The sequence below is a fragment of the Peromyscus eremicus genome, chromosome 5, assembly GCF_949786415.1.
Source record: "Peromyscus eremicus chromosome 5, PerEre_H2_v1, whole genome shotgun sequence".
NCBI lineage: Eukaryota > Metazoa > Chordata > Mammalia > Rodentia > Cricetidae > Peromyscus > Peromyscus eremicus.
Genome location: NC_081420.1, coordinates 123,134,842 through 123,158,064, shown reverse-complemented (window position 1 = coordinate 123,158,064; position 23,223 = coordinate 123,134,842).

The following is a 23,223-nucleotide window of genomic DNA, read 5'->3' as shown; positions in this document are numbered from 1 at the left end:
TTTGTTTACCCCAGATGGCACCAGTGCTGCTAAGGTTTATTTGTACCATGGTTACTTATAGTACAGATACCGTGGGAATTCAGCTACACTGCAAGAACAATGTATTTGCAAGAAATGAGCACCTCAGGTGGCAAGTCTTCATTAAGGTAAGCACGGACCAATCTGTCCTGTGAAAGATCTTCCATCTTCTACTGGAAGGCTGTTAGGAGTCAGCATTGCATGACCACTGCAGATCTGTTTGCTGAGCTCACTGGTGAGGTTCCTTTGCAGATCCTTCAACAGAGGTGCTTAATTTTGGGAAGAGCGAGAAAAGCTTTCTGGAAACAGAAGAATTTGAGATTTCCAGCCTGACCATCATTCACTGAAAACGCAGGGGAGTGCGTATGAACATGTCCTTTGAATTAATGGATAGGAAGGTTGTCCCGCCACCCTAATGAATTCTTGAAGAAGACATTTGCAAAGAAATGACTGAAGTTGCTCCCTGCAGGGAGATTAATGTTTTAATGTGCAAAACTCGACAATTTGCAATTCCTTTGCTCTGTGGCACTGTGAGCGGTCTTACAGTGTTTCCCTACCCCGTAGCTGTCTTCCAGATAACTTTTGTAAAGTTAAACAGCAGAGCAGCTAGTGCTGAGCCCTGTCTGCCTAGACCTGAGGATTCTGTCTGCTGCATGAAATTAGCAGACAATGAGACCTGTGTCTGCTAGTAAATACCTACCAGGAATATCGACAGGTTCTGCCTATCCAAGTGTCTTGGACTTGCTACTCAATTTACCAACATCGAAGCTGGGTAAAGGGAAATGGTGTGAGGGAGGAGTGTGTGCCCTTGGGACCCCTCATTGCTCATTTCCAAAATAAACCTCGAAATGGTTCCTTAAATAACTCACCACCACTCTACTTTGTTCACGTTTCTTGTTGGTGTTCTTTTGTCTCTTTCCGGGCTGCACTAAATCTGCATATTTGCTCTGGGTTCCCTTCCTCAACCTGCCAGAACACATCTGTGGGGCACTTTCCTGTCTCCTGTGTCTTCCCCTCTTTTCTCCCCTATCCTTCTTTTTCCCAGTAAATGTTCAGTATGTTCATCTATTCAAAAGAACTAAACTCCCCCCCCCTCCCCCCGTCCCCTTACTCCCCTCCGGCCCCCCCTTCTCTTCCACAGGAGAGAACCAAGCACCGAGGCAGAGACTGTCAACCTTTCTCATACTTCCCATTTCAGTGCAGTCTGTCTGGACTCCATCTCTACAGCTTCCGTGAGAGATTGTTGCCACAGTCATTGAAAAAAGAGACTTAGTATATTTTGGGTATTTCTGTTTTTAATTTTACTTGACCATTTGGCAATGTCAGATTCTTAACTTTTCTTTAAAAATTATTTTGTTGACTTTCTTGATACTAAATTCTCCTTACATTTTAATTTTTGAATATGAAATATCATGCACATATGCATGTACTATATTTGAAAACCTAAGCATGTCTATGCCTGTCCACACCCCTGTATTGTTCTGTGATTTGAACGATGCTAATCATTAGGTCAGTTTGAGTTGGCATCTTGGGTTGCCTATTATAATCTTATACATCTCTCTTCTGAAGCATATTCTCAGTGGGTCCATCAGTTGCTAACTTCCAGCACGACAGATCCTTCATTAGACTTACTCTGAGCCATCTTATTTTTACTGTATGATTTAAAATAGTATTTCTTTTAAGCGTGCATGTTTTTACTCTGTTAATGGCATGTAGAATAATGTTGACTAATGTGCTGGTTTTGCTGTCAGATGCTTTACTAAATTTTCTTACTCTAATATTTTCATGCAATTTTACAGTTTTCATGTGTATTTATTGTAGTGAATGTCTATTGTTGGAGAATCCTCTTGGTTTCTGTTTTCCTTAAACCGCTGCTTGTGTTTGCTGTTGAACGATACTGTAGTGCGATTCCATGTCTCCGCAGCACTTGGAGAACGTTGCCCCACAGTTCTCTGGCTGCTGTTGTTATGACTGAAAATTGTCATGTCAGTAGAGTCACCATTTCTCTGTAGTGAGTGTTCTCTCCCCTTCTGGCCATGTGAAGATCATCCACAGGAAGTGGTGGAGACTCCTAAGTTGCCGTGACGAAGTTGCAGCAGACAGGAAGTCAGTGGAAGCTGCCAGGGGAGGGGACGGGAGTGCAGAGCGGACTAACTCTGGAGCCCTGAACTACTGTCAGAGCACAGCCAGCTCTGGCCCTCCAGGAAGGAGGCCAGAGTGTGAACACCCAGACTCTCTTCTGCCTCTGCTCCCCTGTCTGTCGTCCACTTTGGCCAAACTTGCTCAGAAGGGGTCTGAGTGTCCCTAGAGATGAACTTTGAGTGGTGGGAGGGGTGGACAGGGCAGATCTGAGAGTCAACACAAGGTATCTAGCCCTTTGCCATTTCCTTTCCTCTTGAAATCTATCAAAGAATTTTTACACACATCTTGCCTCTTTCTCAAAATTCAGTTCTAGCTCTTATTTCTGTAGGCATCTCAGGCATATTATTCTTTCCCTGTGAGATCTGATATCTGAGGTTTAAATGTCTTATAGTTTTTCGTTGATTCTTACAATGGACTGTTATCTTGAGTTTCTATTCACTTTTATAAAATCTGAGTACATTTCTGGTTAATCTTAAAAGTAGATCCCAAGGGACTGGAGGATCCTTTCCTACAGATAAAATTTATGTTTGTTTTCACAAGACATCACTGACCCTTCCCCGAAGCCTTGTTTATATGAACAGCTGCACTTCAACCCCAGACTTATGCAAAAGAATGATTATAGAAACAGTTCTTTTTGAGAGGCTATCAATACCGGTTCCAGCTCAGAGCTTTCCCTATTCTTTTCTTTAGTGGGTGGCTGGACATTTTCCAATCTGCTCTCTCTGCAGGGCACTTCCCTTCCGAGAGTTACAGTTAGGAGCAGGCTTCGAGTCACCTGTGCAACACACGACACAGGTCCAAGGCCTTCGAACCTGCCCACCCATACCCAGACCTGCACAACTCAAGCTGCGATTTTCTGGGTCTTGATGTTTGTTTGATCTCTTATCGACTTGTTGTTCATTTTAATTTGCTATCAAAGGGTTTTTACTTCTTGTGGACTCAGTATCTTGAATGCTTTGAATCTGTCTGGAATATGAAACTCTGAGGTGGAAGCAGGGATCTTTTCTTGCTTCCTCCATGCTTTGTTTTCTTCCCAGCGTAATTCCCTTAACTGTCTTTCATATTTGGAGTACTTCAGAGCTCTGTCCAGTCCCTCTTCCCATTCAGCCTTACACTTGTGATTTACGACTTTAATTCACAGCCTCCTGTTATCTCGTGTAGGTGGAACTTGTGTTGGGAATTTTCACCAATATCTACCTAGCATTCAGCATAGAGTCTAGTCTATGGTGAGAGGCCAGTTTGTAAGGGTTGTGTGAATGCATGGTGATAATGTGTCTGTGTAGAGTCTGATTGGTTTCTTGAACTATGAATGGGAAGGGTTAGAAAGGTCACAGGATCATATGGCACAAATGCTCTCACTTTAAGTCAATTTCCTGGGGGGATGACTCTCCTCTTGGGAACTATATTTTTGGCTTTTGATTTTTCTAGACCTTCATGCTATAGAAAAGCTTAAGCATTTTTGCTGTTTCCTTTAACTCTATATATCTGTGATGAGTGTGGGCATGTGGAGATCTCAGCAGCTCCAGTAAGTGATAGGATATTTCTTTCCATGAATGTGACTATTATTGAATCTTTTTTAGTGGGTTTTGACAAATTATTGTTGGCTCTTTTCCCAATTAACATTAGGACCTTCTAGTTTGTGAGTGACTTTATTTAATTAGATGGCTGGTCTTGAAGACTCCACTTCAAGTGGAGCAGAGAAAATAAAATTAACTTCTGCTGATATTCAGAGCATGTAGCACCTTGAATACAAGGAAGAGCAGCTTGAGCCAATACAGCATCACGGCTCAGATACCAGCAACCAGGGCTGGCTGGGGGATTCTTCCCACAAAGGATGGTTTTAAAGAACGAGTCATTGCTGGGAAGAGACAAAGAAATGATGCTTAGAAGCCCGGCTTTGCCAAACGAGAGGTGACAGGCCCGGAAGGCAGTATGCCAGGGCCTGATCTGTGTGTGCTCCGCATGAAGGCCTTCGATGCGGAAGTGGAAGAAGACCCCAGGAGCGACGGCGGCAGAGGCATCGGAGGGCTGCAGCAAAAGACAACTGCTGCGTTCTCAGCATCTGCAACCGAAAGCTATCTCAAGAAGCGACAAGCTGCCAGGCTTTTCAAAATGAAATGGTTATTGTACCCAGTCTCGGCTATTTTAAAGAACTTGCTGGGTCGTTCATTTTCCCGGTATGCTTGAAGCTGGAGAGCTCTGGTCAGTGTGAATAAGAGACAGGCTTAGCTGGCTGGGAGTTTCCACTGAGAAGTAACCCTTGAAAAACAACAGTTCCCTGGGGAAGATTCTACAACCAAGGATCAGAGCAGCGTGCCTCTTTAGACACTGAGCAGTTTCAAAAGACTTGAGCAGGGAAGACTTTATTTGGTTTTCGCTTTTTTCTTTTTGGTGCATATGACTTAAAATTTACACACAGAAATCATCTAACCATCGTTCCTCGCTGTAGAGCACCAAAATCATTTCTCATATTTGATTTTGGGATAGTGTGCTCTGCCAACTTTCCCCGCCCCTCCCTCCTCCCTGCTGTCCTGGTTCCTGGCAACCACTATTCTACACTCAACTTCTATGACTCAAACTGTTTGGACTCGGCATAGGAGTGAAATCGTGTAGTACTTGCCTTTCTGGGCTTGGCTTAGTTCACTTTCTATGCTAATGCCCAGTTCTACCCAAGTTGCTGCAAATGACAGCATTTCATTGAATTTTTACGGCTGAAGACTGTGCTGTAGTCATCTACTACAAAGAGAAGCGCCTCGGATGAGGGTTGGGAGGTGCACTGGTCCGTGGGTGTAACACCGAGTCATTAGGATTAGGTTTCATGTTATGTCCGTTTAGCAGAGTGATCGTATTTGGTTCCTCCCAGGGTCTAACGGAGGTCTAGCCACAGGTTCTTAGCCTGGCAATGGTGTCAGGTATGGGTATTTTTAAGGTGTGGAGTGGGACTTAAACTCAATCAGAAAGTGGTCACGCTGTTTGTGACACTATTGCACGAATGGGTGTGTCTTGCCAGTTATTCACTGTCCTAGCTTTGGGGGCTCACATTTAGGTAGAACTGATACTAAGCATTACATTTTTATATACTTGTTGGTCATTGCATGTCTTTCTTAGAGAAATGTCTACTGGCTTATTGCCTGTTTTAACTGGATTTTTGTTTTGCTATCAAGTCATTTCATTTATCCATTCCATACATTAGCCCTTTGTGAAGTTGTAGCATTTGTGGAGTTTTCTTTTGTTCTGTAGGTGTCTCTTAATCCTGTGGCTTGTCTGCTCTGCTGTTTAGAAGCTTGTGTTTGGTGTAATCATTTCTCCATTGTTTCTTTTGTTTCTCACGCTTTTGGGATCTTGTTGCCCATGCTAGTGTGCCCAAGCATATGCATGCTTTATGCTTTCTTCATTTAATTTCATTATTCTGTGTTGAGATGTTCAATTTTTATGGAGCCACTTATTAAAAAAAATTTATCCTTCATCAAGTGCATGTTCTTAGCACCTTTCACACATAGGAGTTGATTATAAATGCCCAGCTTTATTTGCAGGCTCTCTAGTCTGTTCTATTGGTTTGAGCATCTGTTTTTATGTCAAAACCATGCTATTTCTTGGGTGTGAGCATAGCGCTTAAGGGCTGAGCCAACTCTCTAGCCCAAAACCATGCTGTTTTGATCACTGCAGTTTTGTAACATATTTGAAGCAGGTAGTCTGCTGCTTTCTCTTTGTGCATTTTGCTACGGTTTAGATAGTTTGGGCTATTTGTTTTTATTCTCTGATTGCACATATATTAGTTTTTTTAAAATATCATGCATCAGTACTATATTTGCATCATATTCATCCTTCACTTTCTCTCACTCTAACTCCCCCATATGCCCCCACTCTATCTCAAACTCATGACCTTTTAAAAGTTGTTATTGTTTTATACACACATACATGCAGCATGATAAGTCCATTTAAGTGTTGCTCCTAGCACATATGTTTTTCTATAATCCTTAAATATTCATTGTTCCTTCAATTGTATGAAAATTGTTGTTAGGATGAGGTGTATTTAACTGTAGATATCTTAGAGTAGTACTGACATTTTAATAATGTGGTTTCTCTCAAATTAAGGACACAATATTTTTTCCATTTTTTATGTCTAAGAACATATTTAGTATTAGGACAATGGAAAGGGGGACAGGGCTCAATAATTATTAGGACTCACAGATTTGAAGACAATAGCACAATCTCAGGGGCAAACCTAAAGGACACAGTCAGGAGTCTTGTGTGGCATTGTCCTGAAATATAAGGCAAGGCTATTTAAAATGAAGGCCTTGGTTTGTGACACTTGAGGATATATGAGCTTTATTCCCTGTGAATACAAATAATTTACAAGCATAATTAAACTAGCTAAAGCTTAGGAAGATTTATATGCTCAAATTTTGACTCTCAGAATAGGAAAATAAGGTGATAATGTTTTCTTATATCTCTGCTCAAAATGGAATCCTAAAATCAACTTCCAGTTAAGTTTCATTTACATTGAATCACAGTTGGGCTTTTCCAACTACAGGGGCATCATGTTCAAAATAAAGATAAGATTTAGAAGATTTAAGGTGCACAGGTAAATGTAGACGGGGAGCACCTGTAACAGTCGGAAAGGTCAAGGCTGCCGACATCCCTGTCTCGAGCATTGCATGATTCTGATACTTTCCATTGAACACCTGCCTCTACTATTTTGTTCCTTGCTTGTTCTCACCATTTCCTCCCTTTAGTGTCCTCCTCCACCCATCATTTCTGTGTCTTTAATGTTCTCCCCATCCTTTAAGACCCTGCCCATGTGAGCTCCTCCTTCGAGCCATCCCAAAGCATGCTGGGTGGGCGTGACCTTTAGGTGAGCGGCGTCCAAGCACTCATCAACTGTTACCACATTTGTCGTTCACCACACACTTTTTTTGCAGGATGGGTGTTGGTTTATCGGCCGGTTTTCTAGAATTCTTCTAGACTCTAGGTTTCCCACCTTCAGTGACTGCACTGTGAGATAGTCAGTGACACATGCACAAATGCACACACTAGGTACATTCTCTTTGTACAACATCCACTTGAGAGTTGAGCAAAGAAGACAGCATGCTGGCAGACTAAAACCAACCACACAAAATTACAGCAGAACCTTTCATAATAAATTTAATTAAGATATTCCAAACTTCTGACTTCCCAGTCTAAGTCAGGTGAGTGTGCGCCTCTGTGGGTATCTTTATTTCCCAGAGATGGCAACTTGGTAATTCAGGTAACTATCCCTGTCTTAAAAGGCAAGAGGCCTTCTAGAAGTCAAAAGAAAGAAAATAACCTATTACATTCATAAAATGCAAATAGCCTGCCCTTTAAAATATGTCAAAGGGAACATGGTTCTAGAAAAGTCTGACATGTACTTTAGCTCATCAAAGAGAACAAGTCCACCAACCCAAGGCTGCACAGTAATTGCACAAAAGTGCCATATATTTCTTCCCCTTGGTGTATTTCCTAGTTTACATTTTCGGGCAGTAAGATGAAGGTAACTTTAAAGATTGTCCTCTATACTTTGTCAAGAACAATAAACCCCAATCCAAGGATTTTCCTTTTGGATAATTTCCAATTTATATTATAAAAAATTAAGGTTGTTTTTCTTCCCTAGTGTTAGACTGATTTTGTTTTGTTTTTGAAGAGATTTTTAAAGTAATTAAAAATTAGTTTTCCCCAATGTGGCCTCACCGGTTGTCAAAGCACTCTTGAGGGAAGGCCCTGTGCTCAGCAGCAGATGCCAACACAAAAACGAGCCCAGTGAACCCCACGACATTGTTGGAGGTTCTTTGTTTATAGTGCTTTGTCAGGGTTTTTGTGTCTTTTTTTCTTCCTATTGGTCCTTTTTGTGTATATTATGGTTTCCGGTTTTGTGTTTTTATGGAATTCCTGTGTATGTGAGTGTGTGTGTGCATTTACATGTGTTTCTGGTGATCTTTCTTTTTTCTATCTTCCTTCTCTTCTTGTCCCACTCTGGTTTCTTTGCTTTTACTGTATTTTATTTTATTATTATTACTTCTTTAGATGCCTGTTTGTATTCTAATAAGAGAAAAAGAAAAGGTGTGGATTGGGTGGGTGGGCAAGTGGGGAGGATCTCGGAGGATTTTGGGGTGGAAACCATAATCAGAATATATTAGACGAAAAAACCTGTCTTTAAAAAAAAGTAGTTTGTATAAGGACCCAAGTTCGATTCCCAGCACCCCCAAGTGGCTGCTCACAATTGCCTGTAACGCCATCTGCAGAAGGATCTGATACACACTTGAAGAAATGGAGCTCTTGTAATAATATACTTATCTCCTGTTGAGATCAGGATTAAATGTGAAAATGCATGCGAAATGACTCACTATCACAGATTAAGTATCCAGAGGGCTCTAGTTTTTTTTTTTTTTTTAATTGTTCTTAATTGTTCCTTTTGTAAGGAATCTTGACTTCTTCTGGATAAACTTCTCAGCCAGTGGATGACTCACCTTTACAATCCTTTCCTACAGCCTCTTCCTAATGTGTCTTAATCCTGGTCTCGTGGGACACAGGGAAAAACCTACTTTTCTCCTGAAGAGTGCTCCTTCTTTCATCTGAGGTTCGGAGCAGAGGCTGCCTCGTGCCTTGTTCTCTTTGGTATAACGGTGACTTAGGAAGTGCTCGAGACCTAATGTGGTCCACTCTAGCCACAGCACCAGTAACAGATTATTGCTGGCTGCAGAGTGCTTACCACGTCCAGGCTAGCCCTGCCAGACCTTAAGTGATCCTACAGCAGCAACAGCAGGAACCCGCAGCCTGCAGGGCTCACCACCTCCAGGCTGCAGGGCTCACCACCTCCAGGCTGCTTGACTCACCACCTCCAGGCTGCTTGACTCACCACCTCCAGGCTGCTTGACTCACCACCTCCAGGCTGTGCTCTCTTCTTAAGTCCAGGAGTGACTTTGTTGTTGTGTCTAATTTGTGTTTAAGAGACAAAGTGACACATGGTTTCACTCTGTTCTGCTTATTGGTAAATTGTGGAATACACAGGAAAATAATTCATGTGTAGTTATAATTGGAGGGTCACAGAATAAATAATAAAAAGATAGAATAAAGCTACATAGTTGGTGGAAACATGAAAAATAAAATAAAATATAGTAATTATCTGAGAATCAAATAATGAACACTACATAATTTTTATATAAAATGTTTTATATAACATTTTTTATAAAATGTTTTTATCATGCTTATTAAATTGTTTATATTATTCCAAACAACAAAGAAAAAATATTGTCCTCCAGAAAATGTATAGCTACCTTGTAGTGTCATTTTAATCAAGGCAGAATATATTTCTAACATAATATGTGAAAATAGAAAACTGACTAAAATATAAATCTAACTGCTTTAGGAGAAAGCAGTCTATAAGTCAAGTAAATAATTCACTCAAGAGAATATAGGCCCAAGAGAAAGCAATAAATACTCCATCTTCATTGGAGACCTTTATAATATTATCACTAAAACATGTAAGCTAAAACAAACAGCAACAACAACCAAAATAACAACTGACCAAAGTGAAGCCCATCCAAATATTGGGAAAGTAATCCACACAATTTGCTAATAAAATGCGGGGCACAGATTAAGTTCTTAACTGAGTATAACCAATATAAAGCTGTAATAGAAAGTATGAGAAAGAGTCCTCTTAAAATTCATCAAATCTCCAAGACTGGTTTCACAAGGCACATAAAAATCTCAAAAGCAGCACGGAAGGATGCTGACTTGGTACACACATTATTTCCTTCAACTTCCAGAGCCAAGAATTCCACATTAGGAGATCAAAAATCAAGTAAATAAATAAACAATACAGTAACTTACTTATGTATTGTATGATTATACGAAGGTAAACCAATCAATTGCACATGCGTAACGTTGGCAAAGAAGAGAACGTTCTGGCACCCGTGGTCCTCATTTGAATACAGTGTGTCTGTTTTCTCATCTGTACTGTCACAGCGGGCACAGGTAATGAACTTGACAACTGAAATAGGGACAGTCCTGTACTCACATCCAACCTATTTCTACTTCTATCAACTTGCTCAGAATCAATTAAATTCACATGACCTTTATACAAGGCAAGGTTTATTCCAATTTAACCTAATTGAGGGCTACATTATTTTTATTTGATGTCAAAAGCTTCACCTGGAAATGAACTCTTTGATGTTGAATTTGTGAGAACAGAACCTGAATTAGGTGCCGTAACTTACTCCCTTTAGGAAAAGGCTGTGTGGCAGGAGGTGGTGTGGGCTGGGCAGGGGGTGGGGGGGTAGGGGGGTAGGGGTTGGTGTGGGCTGAGCACAGAGGAAGTGGTGTGGACTGGGCTCAGGGGTAGGGGGTGGGGAGGTGGTGTGGCCTGAGGATCAGGAGAGAGAACACAGGCCCAGGACAGGGGAAGATTAGCAAGAATGTGGTTCACATAAATTTTTCTTTTGGAAGATGTGAGGTCTACCTGAGACTTGGTTCGATCTGGATTCCCTCTGAAATAGGAGGAAGGATCGTGGATGCATTCACACCACATCGCGGGTTGTCAGCCAAGGGTCCCAGTCAGACATTGGCTATGAGCTTGTGTGTATGTGCGCATGTACGTGCTCATCTGTGCGCTAACTTCCCAATGACAGAACTTTGTTGGCGCTGGGGTTTAAAGGGCCTTCAAAACAGCCTCTACCACATACCTCTCTGAAGTTTAGGTTCGCCGACTTCCTTTGGTCTTCAGATACTGCTTGCCAGAGAGTGAGGGAATGCACGTAGAAGTTCAGCCTAAAATCATACCAGTGCTCTCCCTGCTAGCGCGGGGCGTTGTAGAGTTGGATGAAGGTAAAAGGCCTTGATTTAGAATTCTGGTTTCTCATCCTCTAAGTCTCCCTTTGGATCCCTTTGGATCTTCTAGTCGCCATTGCGGGCCCTTCAATGTTTGTGTGCTGTCTCTTGCCTGTTGCTTGGTGACTCAAATGGGAGGCAGCTCCTGTTGTGTTCTCAGTGGGGGACCTGGCTTTACAGGTTGGTCAGAACGAAATGGCTCGGACATGACAGAAAGGTCAGCTCCAGGTGCTTTCGGTCTGTAGCTCTTTGGAAGTGGCCTCCTCTACTCCAGCTGCTTTCAGCAGTATATACTTTTCCTCTCAATCCTTGATTCTTTCGCCCACTCCAAAGCGCTAGGGAGACTAGGAATGAACTGTCTAAATGTTTGATTGCTGTTCCTGGTAAACACTGCAGAGAAACCCTAGTGCACAATGCTGAATGGGACATCCTTCATTTCCCAACAAAGGCGCCCAAGCCTATGGAAGGTAATGTGTTTTAAGTAATGGGCATCTGGTAATAAGCAGAAATGGTAAATTCTTGTCTTCTGGCCTTTTGCATATGATTGGATTGATACCTCCCAAAGGAACTGATTAGCAGGAGGGCTCACTATGGATAAGAGCAACAACACAATGATGAATTAAAGGATGCTGAGGGTTGCTAGTTCATATAGACAGTGTGTGTGTGTGTGTGTGTGTGTGTGTGTGTGTGTGTGTGTGTACTCTGATCCAGAAGCACTGAGCAGTGAGTTACAGAACCATGGCTCTGGGCCAGGGCAGAGGTCCAAACAACCGGCACAGCATTCACACATGCATAAGAACCCTTATATACTGCTGGTGGGATTGTAAATTAGGCAGCCACAGAAATCAATGTGGAAGTTCCTCAAAAAAATAAAAATAAATAAATAAAAACCAATGAAAAACAGAGCTACCATATGATCCTGTGATCTGCTACACCAGGCCTAGGAATCCAGGCCAGCACAGAAAGACTGTATGTTGATGTTTGTGGTACCATCTACAGCAGCATGATTGGGTTAGTGGATAAAGAACATGCAATGCATGTTATATATATTACCATGTAATACTGAGTTTTATTCATTTGTAAAGAAGGAGGAAATGGATGGACCTGGAGATCCTTCTGTTAAGAAAAATAAACCAGATCCAGAAAGACAAATAGTATGTGTTTTCCAGTGTATGTGGCATCCAGATTTTAACACATAACACACAAGGCCAAATCGGGAGAGGAAGGAGAGCAGGGTCTGGTGGAGAAAAGAGGAGAAGACAAGAGAGTAACGGTGGGTGAACACGGTCCAAGACACGCCTGTGTGAAAACCGAGTAAGGAAGCAGCGTTTTGCTGGCAATCGAACCCAGGGCTTTGAGCATGTTGAGCATGTACTCTGTAATCTAGACCTTGTTCTTTCTATTACCTCAATGGAAGCTTTATAATAAAGATTTTGAAACAATTACCTTTGTTCAAATTTTGCTGGTTACAGAACTTATTTAAACATTGATGTGTTTGGAAATAGACACACGCATTGCAAAAAACAAAGTTTCTGAAATAAAAAGTGTCTAAAAAATGTAATCATAGTATAAAAAGCTGCTTTTGTGTTTTTGTGGGAAGGCAGGAGATTCTCAGTGAAGGAGTGATGGTCTTTGGAGTCTGTGTCTGATGATAGTAGGGGGGCGGGATTAGAGCGTATGGAGTGGCTGAGTGGGAAGCCGCACTGAGCACAATGCTGTCCTGCATGTGTCGGGATAAGCTGGGTCCTTGCTCTCTTGTGTTCTAACCTGGTTAGGCTTGCACATCACTGATATTTTTGACTTTATTTCTCTCTCATTTCTTGTTGTTTAAGTCCCACCCCTCCCCCCCACCGCCTTATACCCCATCCTCTTTCCCTTGTCCTTTTTGATCTCCAGGTCAGGAAAGCTTGCTGATTGTTTTTCTGATTCTAGTGAAAGCAAGCCCAAAATTCCCCACGAGTTTATCTAAGAAGTCCCAACTTCCTGGTGTCTTTTGTTGCTATTTTGGTTTCCTTTTATGTCATACTCATCATAAAGTTGGGTAGAGACACTTTTATTTTCTTAGTCCAGATATGTTAATAATATACTTACTTTAGTATTATATATATACATATGTAATATGTATATATGTATACATATAATATAGGGTGATGGGAGAGGGCTGAGAAATACTAATGTTACCAAAAACCCACTCATTCTTTTGAGTGCTGACTTACTGGGCAATGTGTATGTAGTAAAGTTAGCTCTGGCTCCCAGGCTGCTGTAGGTGGGTGAGCCAAGCATTTAATCAATTAGCATCCACTCCTTTTCTGGGGCTTGTCTGACTGAGGTATCATCCCAACCTACCGGTTACTCAGAAGCACCCCTTGGAGAAGAGATGGTTAGATCAGTGGGAAGGGAGAAAGGGCTGGGCAGAGGCTGGGGCAGCAACATGTTCAGAAGTAAGAATGCCACCCCTGTGCAGTTCAGCTTTGTGAGACTGATGCTGGAAGATTGCAAAGGGCTGAGGGATGCTGCTTGCTCCTGCTTTGGAACCTCATCAGGTCTGTGACTGATAATTTCATTTCACACATCTTTAGTTTTATTGCTTTTTAGCCATGGCTGGAAACTTCACTGAAAAACTTTTATCCTTTAGTCAGAATCGTCAACCACCCTGTTAAATGAATGAATGTGATGTGTGGTGTAGAATTGGGCTTCTAAACAGCATAGAGGAGAAGCAGATCCCATTTTCTCCCCGACCCCTTCTTAATTGTGTGTGCCTTAGAACTTTTCAACTGTGGTATCTATTTGGGTATATATGGGCTGGGATGCAGTATCTCAAAAAGTTTTGTTTCACCTAAATCCATTCTATTTTAAAATTATTTTATTTTATTTTATGTGTATAAGTATTTGCCAGTGTGTGTGTGTGTGTGTGTGTGTGTGTGTGTGTGTGTGTGTGTGTGCACCACCTGCATGCCCAGTGCCTGCAGAGGCCAGAAGAGGGTGGAAGAGCCCCTGGAACTCGTTATAGGTGGTTGTGAGCTGTCATGCCCATTCCAGATGGGAACTGAACCCACAGAAAGCTGAAATCAAGATGTTTTCAGGGCCTTGCTCTCCCAGTGGCTTTGGGGGAGTGGCTTCCTTGCCCCTTGCCTGGATCTCTGTTTTTATGGTCATTCATGGTCCTTTCTATGCACTAGATTCCTGTCTCTACTGCCACATCTGCCACATGATATTCCCCCCCCCCCCCGTGTCTAGTGCCCCTTACTATAAGGATGACAATAAAAGGATTATGGCCCACCTTAATGTAATGTACCCTTTCCTGAACTTTACTAGGCTGAAAACACTTTATTTTTGAATAAGGTCACATTCTGGGCTCTGGCTGAACACGAATGTTGAGAGGACATTGTTTGAGGCACTGTGCTGTCCACTATAGGTGCTGTGATTGTTCAAAGAGCTGTGCTCTTCTCTGTCTGTTGTGTTCAAAACAGCCCTTGGGACGGGGTCAGTGCTTGATAAATGCTGGTTTACTTTGAACAGTCAAATGTCCTGTAAAGAAAAAACTGCTGGAAATTCAAGATTTGTGTGAGGGAATAATGGTCTTTTGTCATTCCTAAACACATACACACACACACACACACACCCCAGAATGACCTCTACCTTGATAAACAAATGAGTGCAATGCAAGGCATACAACACCCTTATAAACTAAAATTAATTATACAATAGGTATACGTGTATATTTATATATAGCTGTATTTGATTAACCTTGATTTTTCTAAAAATGCTAGACACCATAGAATCTTCCTATTTCTTTCTCAAGGTGGGATGTTAATCCTGCTGCTGAAAGGAATGATTGGGTAGTTCCTTTTCTCTTCTTTCATAGACAACGTCTCCTGTGACAGCTTATTTAGCGGGCAGACATGGCTAGTATGAAAACATTCAAAACAGAATATGGCCAGGCTTTTATCAATGAAATAGCTTCTTATGAAATGCAAAACAGCAACTTTGAGTTGCAACTACTTAATTTATTCTGAGAAATGCTTCTTTATCTGAATGCGGCAATGCTAAGGGTGGATAGTGGTACTGGCTCCCTTCAGTAAGCGCTCTGTTCCCGAAGACTCACTGCTATGTGTAAAGACAGGCATTTTCCTGGGAGGGTGGGTAGGTATCCTAGGAGAAGACGTGTCTTTCTTTTCTGTCCTGTAGTCAGGTGATTGCTTGCCTGACATCAGGTTGTTGCCAGAGAAACGGTGGTGGTAACACAAATTTAGCAATGTGACTTCACAATAAAGCTGCCCTTTATTTTCCTTACACAGTGGGTAGACGAGATTCATTATAAAAGGAAAAGCCATCTTGTCTGAGTACACAGCAAGTGATTTACAAAAGGGAAGATAAACTTCATAATCATCTCTGGAAGAAAATGCTCTCTTTTTGCAGTAATTTTTAATTGAACTTTTAAAGTAAGGCATCATAATTTTTGAAATACACTTTGTAACAATGTTCCTGATTCATGCTGAATAAAATGCACAGTGCATACAGCTAATGCATATGAAGATGTGTTTGGAATTCATCCAGCATTTGTTGAGTCTCATGGAGGTAACTTAAATATCAACAACAAGCTCCCTGTCCAAAGACACAGTTTGCCTGACAGGGATGCCAGATCGAGGGTTCTCACCACAGTTTGTGTTTAACAAGTGAGTATCCTGAACCATCACTGTTTTGTTAAACTGGAAGGTGGTAACCCCATGAAGTGATATTTGTATGGCTTTGGTTTAAAACAACTACTTTGTTTTAGAACAACTTGGGATTTATAGACAAACTAGGCAATACAATTCTCATGCAGCCCATACCTGATTTTCTCTGATAATAAAATCTCACAGTAGTACAATTGTTACGATTAATGAGCCAGCACCCATCATTAACTGTACTGTTAACTACAGCTCGCACTTCAATGGGATTTCTTTAGTTTTTATCTAATTTCATTTTGCTTTCTGAGATCCCAGCGATTTTGCCTTATATTTCAGTTGTCATGTCTTTGGAGTCCCTATTTGCCTGTGACAGTGTCACAGACCTTCCTGGCTTTGACCGACCTTGGCAGTCTTGGGGAATACTAGTGAGACACACTGCAGGACTCCCGGATGCAGTGTGAGGCTTTGATCTGATTCTGCTGGGTTTGCATGGTTGTCTGGAGGAGGGAGACCTCAAGATTAAAATGCTGTTCTCGTCACTCACCGAGAGTATATTTTATGCATAGGATTTTGCCCTTCAGACGTAACCTTGGTCACCTGCTGGGTACTGTAGGTCACCTGTCACACTGCATTATTACATCACCACTTTCCTTTTGCCATAGTGGGGATCCTTTGGGAGGGAGTCACTGTACACAGCTCATGCTTAAGGAGTTTAGGGGGCAACCTTCCACTTTTTTAGGTGGAACATCTACATAGGTTTTAAAATCCTCTGCACAAGAGACATGTCTCTTTCATAGTTGCTCAGTCATTTATTTATATTAGCATGGACCCTGGGATATCTGTCTTATGATGTATAAGCCAATATTACTTTATGAATTTTTTTAAATTTTTACTCAGCTTTTCTTTGGTTTGGTCATTGAGAACCATTTCAGGCAGCTTCTGAGTCCTTGTGTATAATTTTTTAGTTCTGCCAGAGAAAACTAAAATCATGGTTATGGATCTTCCAGCCTTCATGGAATAACTATATAAAGCAGTTTTTGAGAAAAGACCAGATTATTTGGCTAGAGAGGTAGGAGATAGCTCAGTCAGACAGTGGTGTCCATTTATATTCTTATTTTCATTTTTATCTTAGCTTTCAGTTAATTTTTGCTGTCTCAAGAAAAATGGATTTAGGTTTTATGATTTATGTTAATATATTCGACAGTTCTTTCATGGAGCTCTTGACAGTATAAACCCTCTGTCTTAGTTAGAGTTGCTATTTCTATGATGAAACACCATGCCCAAAAGCAAGTTGGGAAGGAAAGGTTTTCTTTTTTTGTTTTGTTTTGTTTTGTTTTGTTTTTGGCTTACACTTCTGTATCACTGTCCATTATCAAGGGAAATCAGGATGGGAACTCAAAGAGGGCAGGAATTTGGAGGCAGGAGCTGATGCAGAGACAATGGAGGGATGCTGCTTCCTGGTTTGTTCCCTGTGACTTGCTCAGCCTGCTTTCTTATAGAACCCAAGACCATCTGCCCAGGGATGGCCCCACCCACCATGGGCTGGGCTCTCCCACATTGATCACTAAATGAAAAAATGCCCTACAGCTGCATCTCATGGAGGCATTTTTCTCAATTGAGGTTCCCTCTTTTTAGATAACTCTAGTTTGTGCCAAGTTAACATAAAACTATCCAGGACATCCTCCCTGTCTCTCTTCTCTCCGGCCCCCTACTGACTTTTCTCTTTTTTTTTTTTTAATAAATGAAAGCATCATACCAAACATTCAGTCTCTTCTTTAAAGGGGAGGATATACAATCTTTTCTTGTCCTATCTTCTTTTTTAATATTCCCTTTTTGTGTTATTCAGTTTTTATCATTGGAACAAATACCAAGGTAATAAACCCATAAATACAAAAATGTCTTTTGGTTTACAGTTTGGGATAATTCAGTCAATGATTGGTTGGCCTTGCTGCTGCCTTTGGGCCTGTGGCAAGACAGCACATCACAGCAGGGGTGGTGGTTCAACAAAGCCAACCACCTCACACCCAGGCAACAAAAGAGAGGGTGGCATCCAGAGGCAGAGACAGTGGTGTCTCCATTTGAGAACTATAGCCTTGAGTGAAACATGGCTTCTAGCACAAAGTAGCTTTAAGTACATGCCTACCATCCCAAACCAGCTGTTCACTGTCTTTAATACCCCAGGTATAGGGGGCTATGCACGGTGAAAGTATCACACTTCCTGAAGAATCTGCTGCTGTTGGAACGTAGAGTTCAGAAGGGAAGTGTGTGGCAGACATCTATCTCTCACTAGGATTTCTTCTGTTTGAGAACAGGCATTGGAGAAATGTTTTTGTCCCACTTGCATAGATTTCCCATAGTGCTTGTGCTTAGTAGGTTCTTTCTAACCTTTTTTTTGTGGAATTGAATTATTGACCTAGGAGTTAGGATTGGGAAATTACTTCTAATTGAGTATGCATTTGTCCATTTATTTAATCCTTTAGTAGATACCACTTTGAGACTACTGTATGCTGGCACTGAATTTTTCTTCAGGGCTCTATTGGTGAGCAAACACAGATATAGGCCCTAATTCTCATAGAATAGAGATTGGTTAAAGTTAACTGGAAAAATAACATTCAAAATACTAATATTAGACAGCCAGATGGATTCATATACCAACTATTAAGATTTAAAACAATAGCCTTCCAATTGATTTTATTATCTAGGTGACATAAGACTACTATTGCTATAAATTATGCAAATAGTTGTCCAATCCTTTCCGTGAATTCTCATTCAGTGGTAGATTTTCAGATAGTTACTGTGGTAATTTGCGGAGATGTCAGTAACTATGGCATCGTTCTCTCAATTGCATCAAATTTCCAATGATTTCCTGATCAAGTCTCCCCTTGTTAGCCTGTCTGTGTAGCTGGAGGGTGGATGGTACTCTGCTCTTGCGGCAGGGATACCTGTGCACCTGAATGTCAGTGCTTTTCCTCTGGGCAGGCACCAGTTCTTGGCTGATGCCATTTGTGCCAGTGCAATCTGCTCGTCATCAGCACCCTTCTCTGCCTGTGTCACGCCGGTTTGAGGCAATGGCAGCCACTGGCCAGGCCTCCACAGCATGGTTCCTCCTGTGCATTCTAGGCATGCATATGAGTGGAGGCAGAGAAAACACCTTCAGAAACAATGATCTGCCTTCTCAGATCCTTCTGCCACAGCAGCAGCATTAATGACTTCTGTAGGATAACGTGTGTGGAACGTCATGACGGGATTTAAAGGGAATTGATAATTTATCAAGTACAGAATGAATCTGTTCTGTACTTACAAAGTATTGTTAATATTCCCCCCTTACTGGGGTTGTAATTCCTTATCTTTATAATGTCAGGGAGTCCCCAGGAACCTGTGTTAGGTCAGAATGACTCAGACAGCTACAGTCTTATGCTTCGTCTTGCTTCTGTTCCAAAGGATTTTGTGACTTCATTCTTGTGACATTTAAAACACTTTCTCATTTTTTTTCTGCCTTGACAAAAAGCTTTGCATGGCAAACATTGTTTCTTGACTAACGGTTCACAAGAGTTGGGAACTGAAGCCTGACTTTGATGGACAGGTTCATTCCTGGTTGGTCACGACCAGCTTAGTAAGGAAGCAGCTAGGCTGCACCTCACGCAGCTACAATCGGCCTCATCGGGGCCCCAGTCAGGTGAGTGTTGTAAATTCCTGTATCATATCTCATCATTAGGCTACCACAATTTTAATTTCTCATACAGTTTTGAAGTGTTAGGATATACAAAACATAAATTATATAATCAAGTCAAAAATAGAAGAAAGGATATAATGACCAGCAAAAGAACAATTTGAAATTTCCAACCTCTCCATCTTTAGGATAGCAAACTAAACATTGTATGTAGTTGAGAAACTCCATATGTAATACAAGAGTGTTTGGCAGCATCTTCTAAACAGAACAGCTAGCCACGTAGGGCCATGTGTAAGTTAGGTCTAGTCTGCCTGAGCGCCTCTCTCAAGGATGTAAGTGGCGAAGAGAAGACCACTCTCTCCTTACTGTTGGAAGTCACAGCAGAATTTTACCTTCAGAGATGAGTCTGAAGGAAAGCTTGGTAGAAACCCATAATCCCTCCTTAAAAAACAAAATCAATTCATCTAGTCTTAGATGACTAACCCATATTCTGCTTCTTTCTGTTAGAATTTCCATAAATCCACCAGTCTCATGTTAGAGCTCTTGAGGTCCTTAAGGCAACCCAGAGCTGTGACCTGTGTTTGCAGAACTCAACACTTGTCACAGCTCCTTGTATTCTTTTGTGAACCTTCTTGAAGACACGAGACTTCACGGTTCACTCTGTTTGCAAAAGTTTCTAGTAAGAATAAGAATAATGTCTGCGAATCAGACATTAAATAGCCATGGGTAAAGAACTTATTGATGACTCTTCCCAACTGAAAAAGAATTTGGTTATTTCTATAGAATATAATAATTTCATCAAATAATGACCAAGTAATTCAAATGAGGACTAATATACCAAGGCAGATTACAATTAATTTCATATAAACATGGAGCACATATAAATAACACATTTATCAAAACATGTCTAATATGTGTCTTTTAAATATTCACGAGTTCTGTGAAAATACAAAGGTCACATATAGATTGAAAACACCTTAACTTTAGAATCTAATTTTGAGAAATTTACTTTCAATAAAATAATACCAAGAGGTTTATATGGTTGTAAGAACAATTTAATAAAAAAAGACCCTGCCCAGTCTTGACACAAGGGGAGGAGCTCCGTCCGGCCTCAACTTGATGTGCCATGCTTTGTTGAAGCCCATGGAGGCTGCCCCTTTCTGATGGAGTTGGTGGAGGAGTGGATGGGGAAGGGCATAGATGGGAAGTAGTGTGTGTGTGGGGGGGACGAGAAGAGGGGAAGGAGGGGAAAATGGGGTTGGTATGTAAAATAAATGAAAAAAAGTTATTTAAATGAAATTTTTTAAAAAAGAAAAAGAAGCCAAGGATTTGAAGGAGAGTGGAGGTGTATGGGAGGGTTTGGATGGAGAAGAGGTGAGGGAGGAATGTTGTAATTATAATCTCAAAAAGATACCAAGAGGTTTGAAATAATGTTACAGCATGAACCTGGTGACCCATCTGAAAATGAAAATTGATTATAAAGTCAAATATAGAAGGTCATGTTATTTAATGAGCACCTTGGTACATTGGATCCATTTTTATGTTAAAAGTTAAAATGAAGACAAATCCAGGTTGAACATAGTGATTTTTTTAAAAAAGGATGCAATTCTGAACAATTAAAATTATGAAAATATACAGAATTGATGGAGAATGCAAGAGGTACCCTTCCTGTTACGTGGGGACCACTGAAAGCCTGTGCCTTTTATCTGCATTAGATAAACTATTTAAAGCAAATGTTTACTGTGACTCTCAGCAGTACAAGAAGCAATTGTTTCTCATTATGTAAACAGTACCCATAAAACTTAGCACTTCCAAAGTAAAAAGACTCACTTTCCTTAAGTAGTAAAGACCTAATAACTGACAGTACAAACTGCTAGAAATTGCCTTGTTAAACCCAGGGCCGCTGTTTCTCAGGCCAGTGCCTCCACAGTAAGGACTCCCTTTCACCACCTTCTATTAAGAGCAAATCAGAACTACAAAGGAAAACGCACTGCTTTAGCACTATAGTTTAGCTTTGAGCATGTGTTTTTTGACATAAACTTTAACCTATAGACAATTCTCTTTTAATTATACCAATTTGCTCACACAGAAAATTGCTTTTAAACAAAAATTTGTATTTTCTAAACCTTTTGTAAATGCAACCTGCTCAGACATTTTGCACCTTGTTTAAATCTTCAGTTTGGACTAGTAGTTTTGTTGATTTTTACAGATTTCTCTCTCAAACATTACTTTATCCTTTAATAGCTTTACCAAAAATGAATTTCATGCTAAAACTTTCTGTATGAAACATGTCCCACTTTCCTTATCTACAGGGTTTTTCTTTTTAGTTTTAGCTATTGTGTATTATTAATCCACAGCAGCTGAGAAACAGTACCCCACATAACTATACACATTTATAATTTACAGAAATACACAGTTTCTAAATGTTTTAAACAACATCCCAAAGAGCGGAGTTGTCTTCCTTAACTAATATGACTTTTTCCATCCATATACATAGCGGCCACTGAGCCATCTCTCTAGGCCCTACTTATACAGTTAGACATATACAGCAATTATTTGGAAATTTTAAGTTATATTGAAATGACAGCCATCTAATTAGTGTCACTTGATTTAGTCTAGTACATCCTCAGAACTTTGCCAAGTCACATGAACTTTGAGATGCTTTTGGATTTATTTTACTTAATTTATGAGTGTTCATGTGTTAATCGACTTAATATGAAGATAACCTGCAAATCCATGTATAGCCATGAGCATCCCTGCATGCTTCACAGTACACACACACACACACACACACACACACACACACACACACACACACGTACAAACACAGAGATCTGGAACTTCCTGTTGACTGCTTTCATTTGCTTGTAAGCTCTTTCCCTTACAGACTTAGGATTTCGATTTCTGACTCTATCTCACCAAATAATGTCGAGAGCTAAGCAACTCTAACTTTGTATTTTAAATCCATGATTCTTTGATAAGACAAGAAAAGCATTTAAAGAAATAGAATTTAGACTTCCTAGATGTTAGTATTTGCAGAGGCAAAGAAAACAGGCAAAACCACAATGGACAACATGGTCAAGGGCTGGTCACCAAGAGAACTCAGTCTCCCCTTACTGTGGGAGCTCCCAGAGAGGCAAGTTCTTTTATAAATGCAAATTTATTTTGTAGTCATGTAGTACGATCAGAAGGTCATAGTTAAGGTTTTCTGGTGAAGTTTGTTTATTAATTAGATACTGGTTTCAGGGCATAACCTTTGAGGCAATTTAACAATGCAAACAAAGCCTGAGCCTGCTTGAGTTTGGGGAAAAGCCTTTTTGGGGCTTTTAGCTGCCTGTTTTGTTGTCACTGATGACCTATTTTAGTCGTTTTAGAAGAGAATATTGTAGGAAGACATTTCAAGTCTGCAGATCATCAGGTCAACTGTAGGAGTGATGGAAGTCTACACTGTCAATTGTGTGGTCTGAGGAGTTCTCCAGGAACCTCTGCTCAGGGGTGGTCAGAGGCTTCACTTTATACATCACAGAGAAGGATTCAGGACCAGTTAGAGTGAAGCAAGCCTGAGTTGGTTAAGAAAAGCAGTGTACACACTAAGAGATGGACTAAGATGCCAACACAGATGTACCTTAGCAGTAGCTACATAGAAGTGAATTCTGGTTTTTAAAGCCATGTTCTTCAAGAGTGTAATCTGTCTAAGCTAAAAAGGTTAAGTTGTCCATGAAGAGCACACTTTTCCCTTCAAAGTCATAAAGCGTTTACTTATTCTGAGTCAAAAGGTGCATGAGTGTGGAGCAGAGCCATAGATGTTCCAATAATGAAGACACTGAACATTTTATAGTCACAGAGAAAGAAAATTCTAAATCAAAGATTTATCAAATG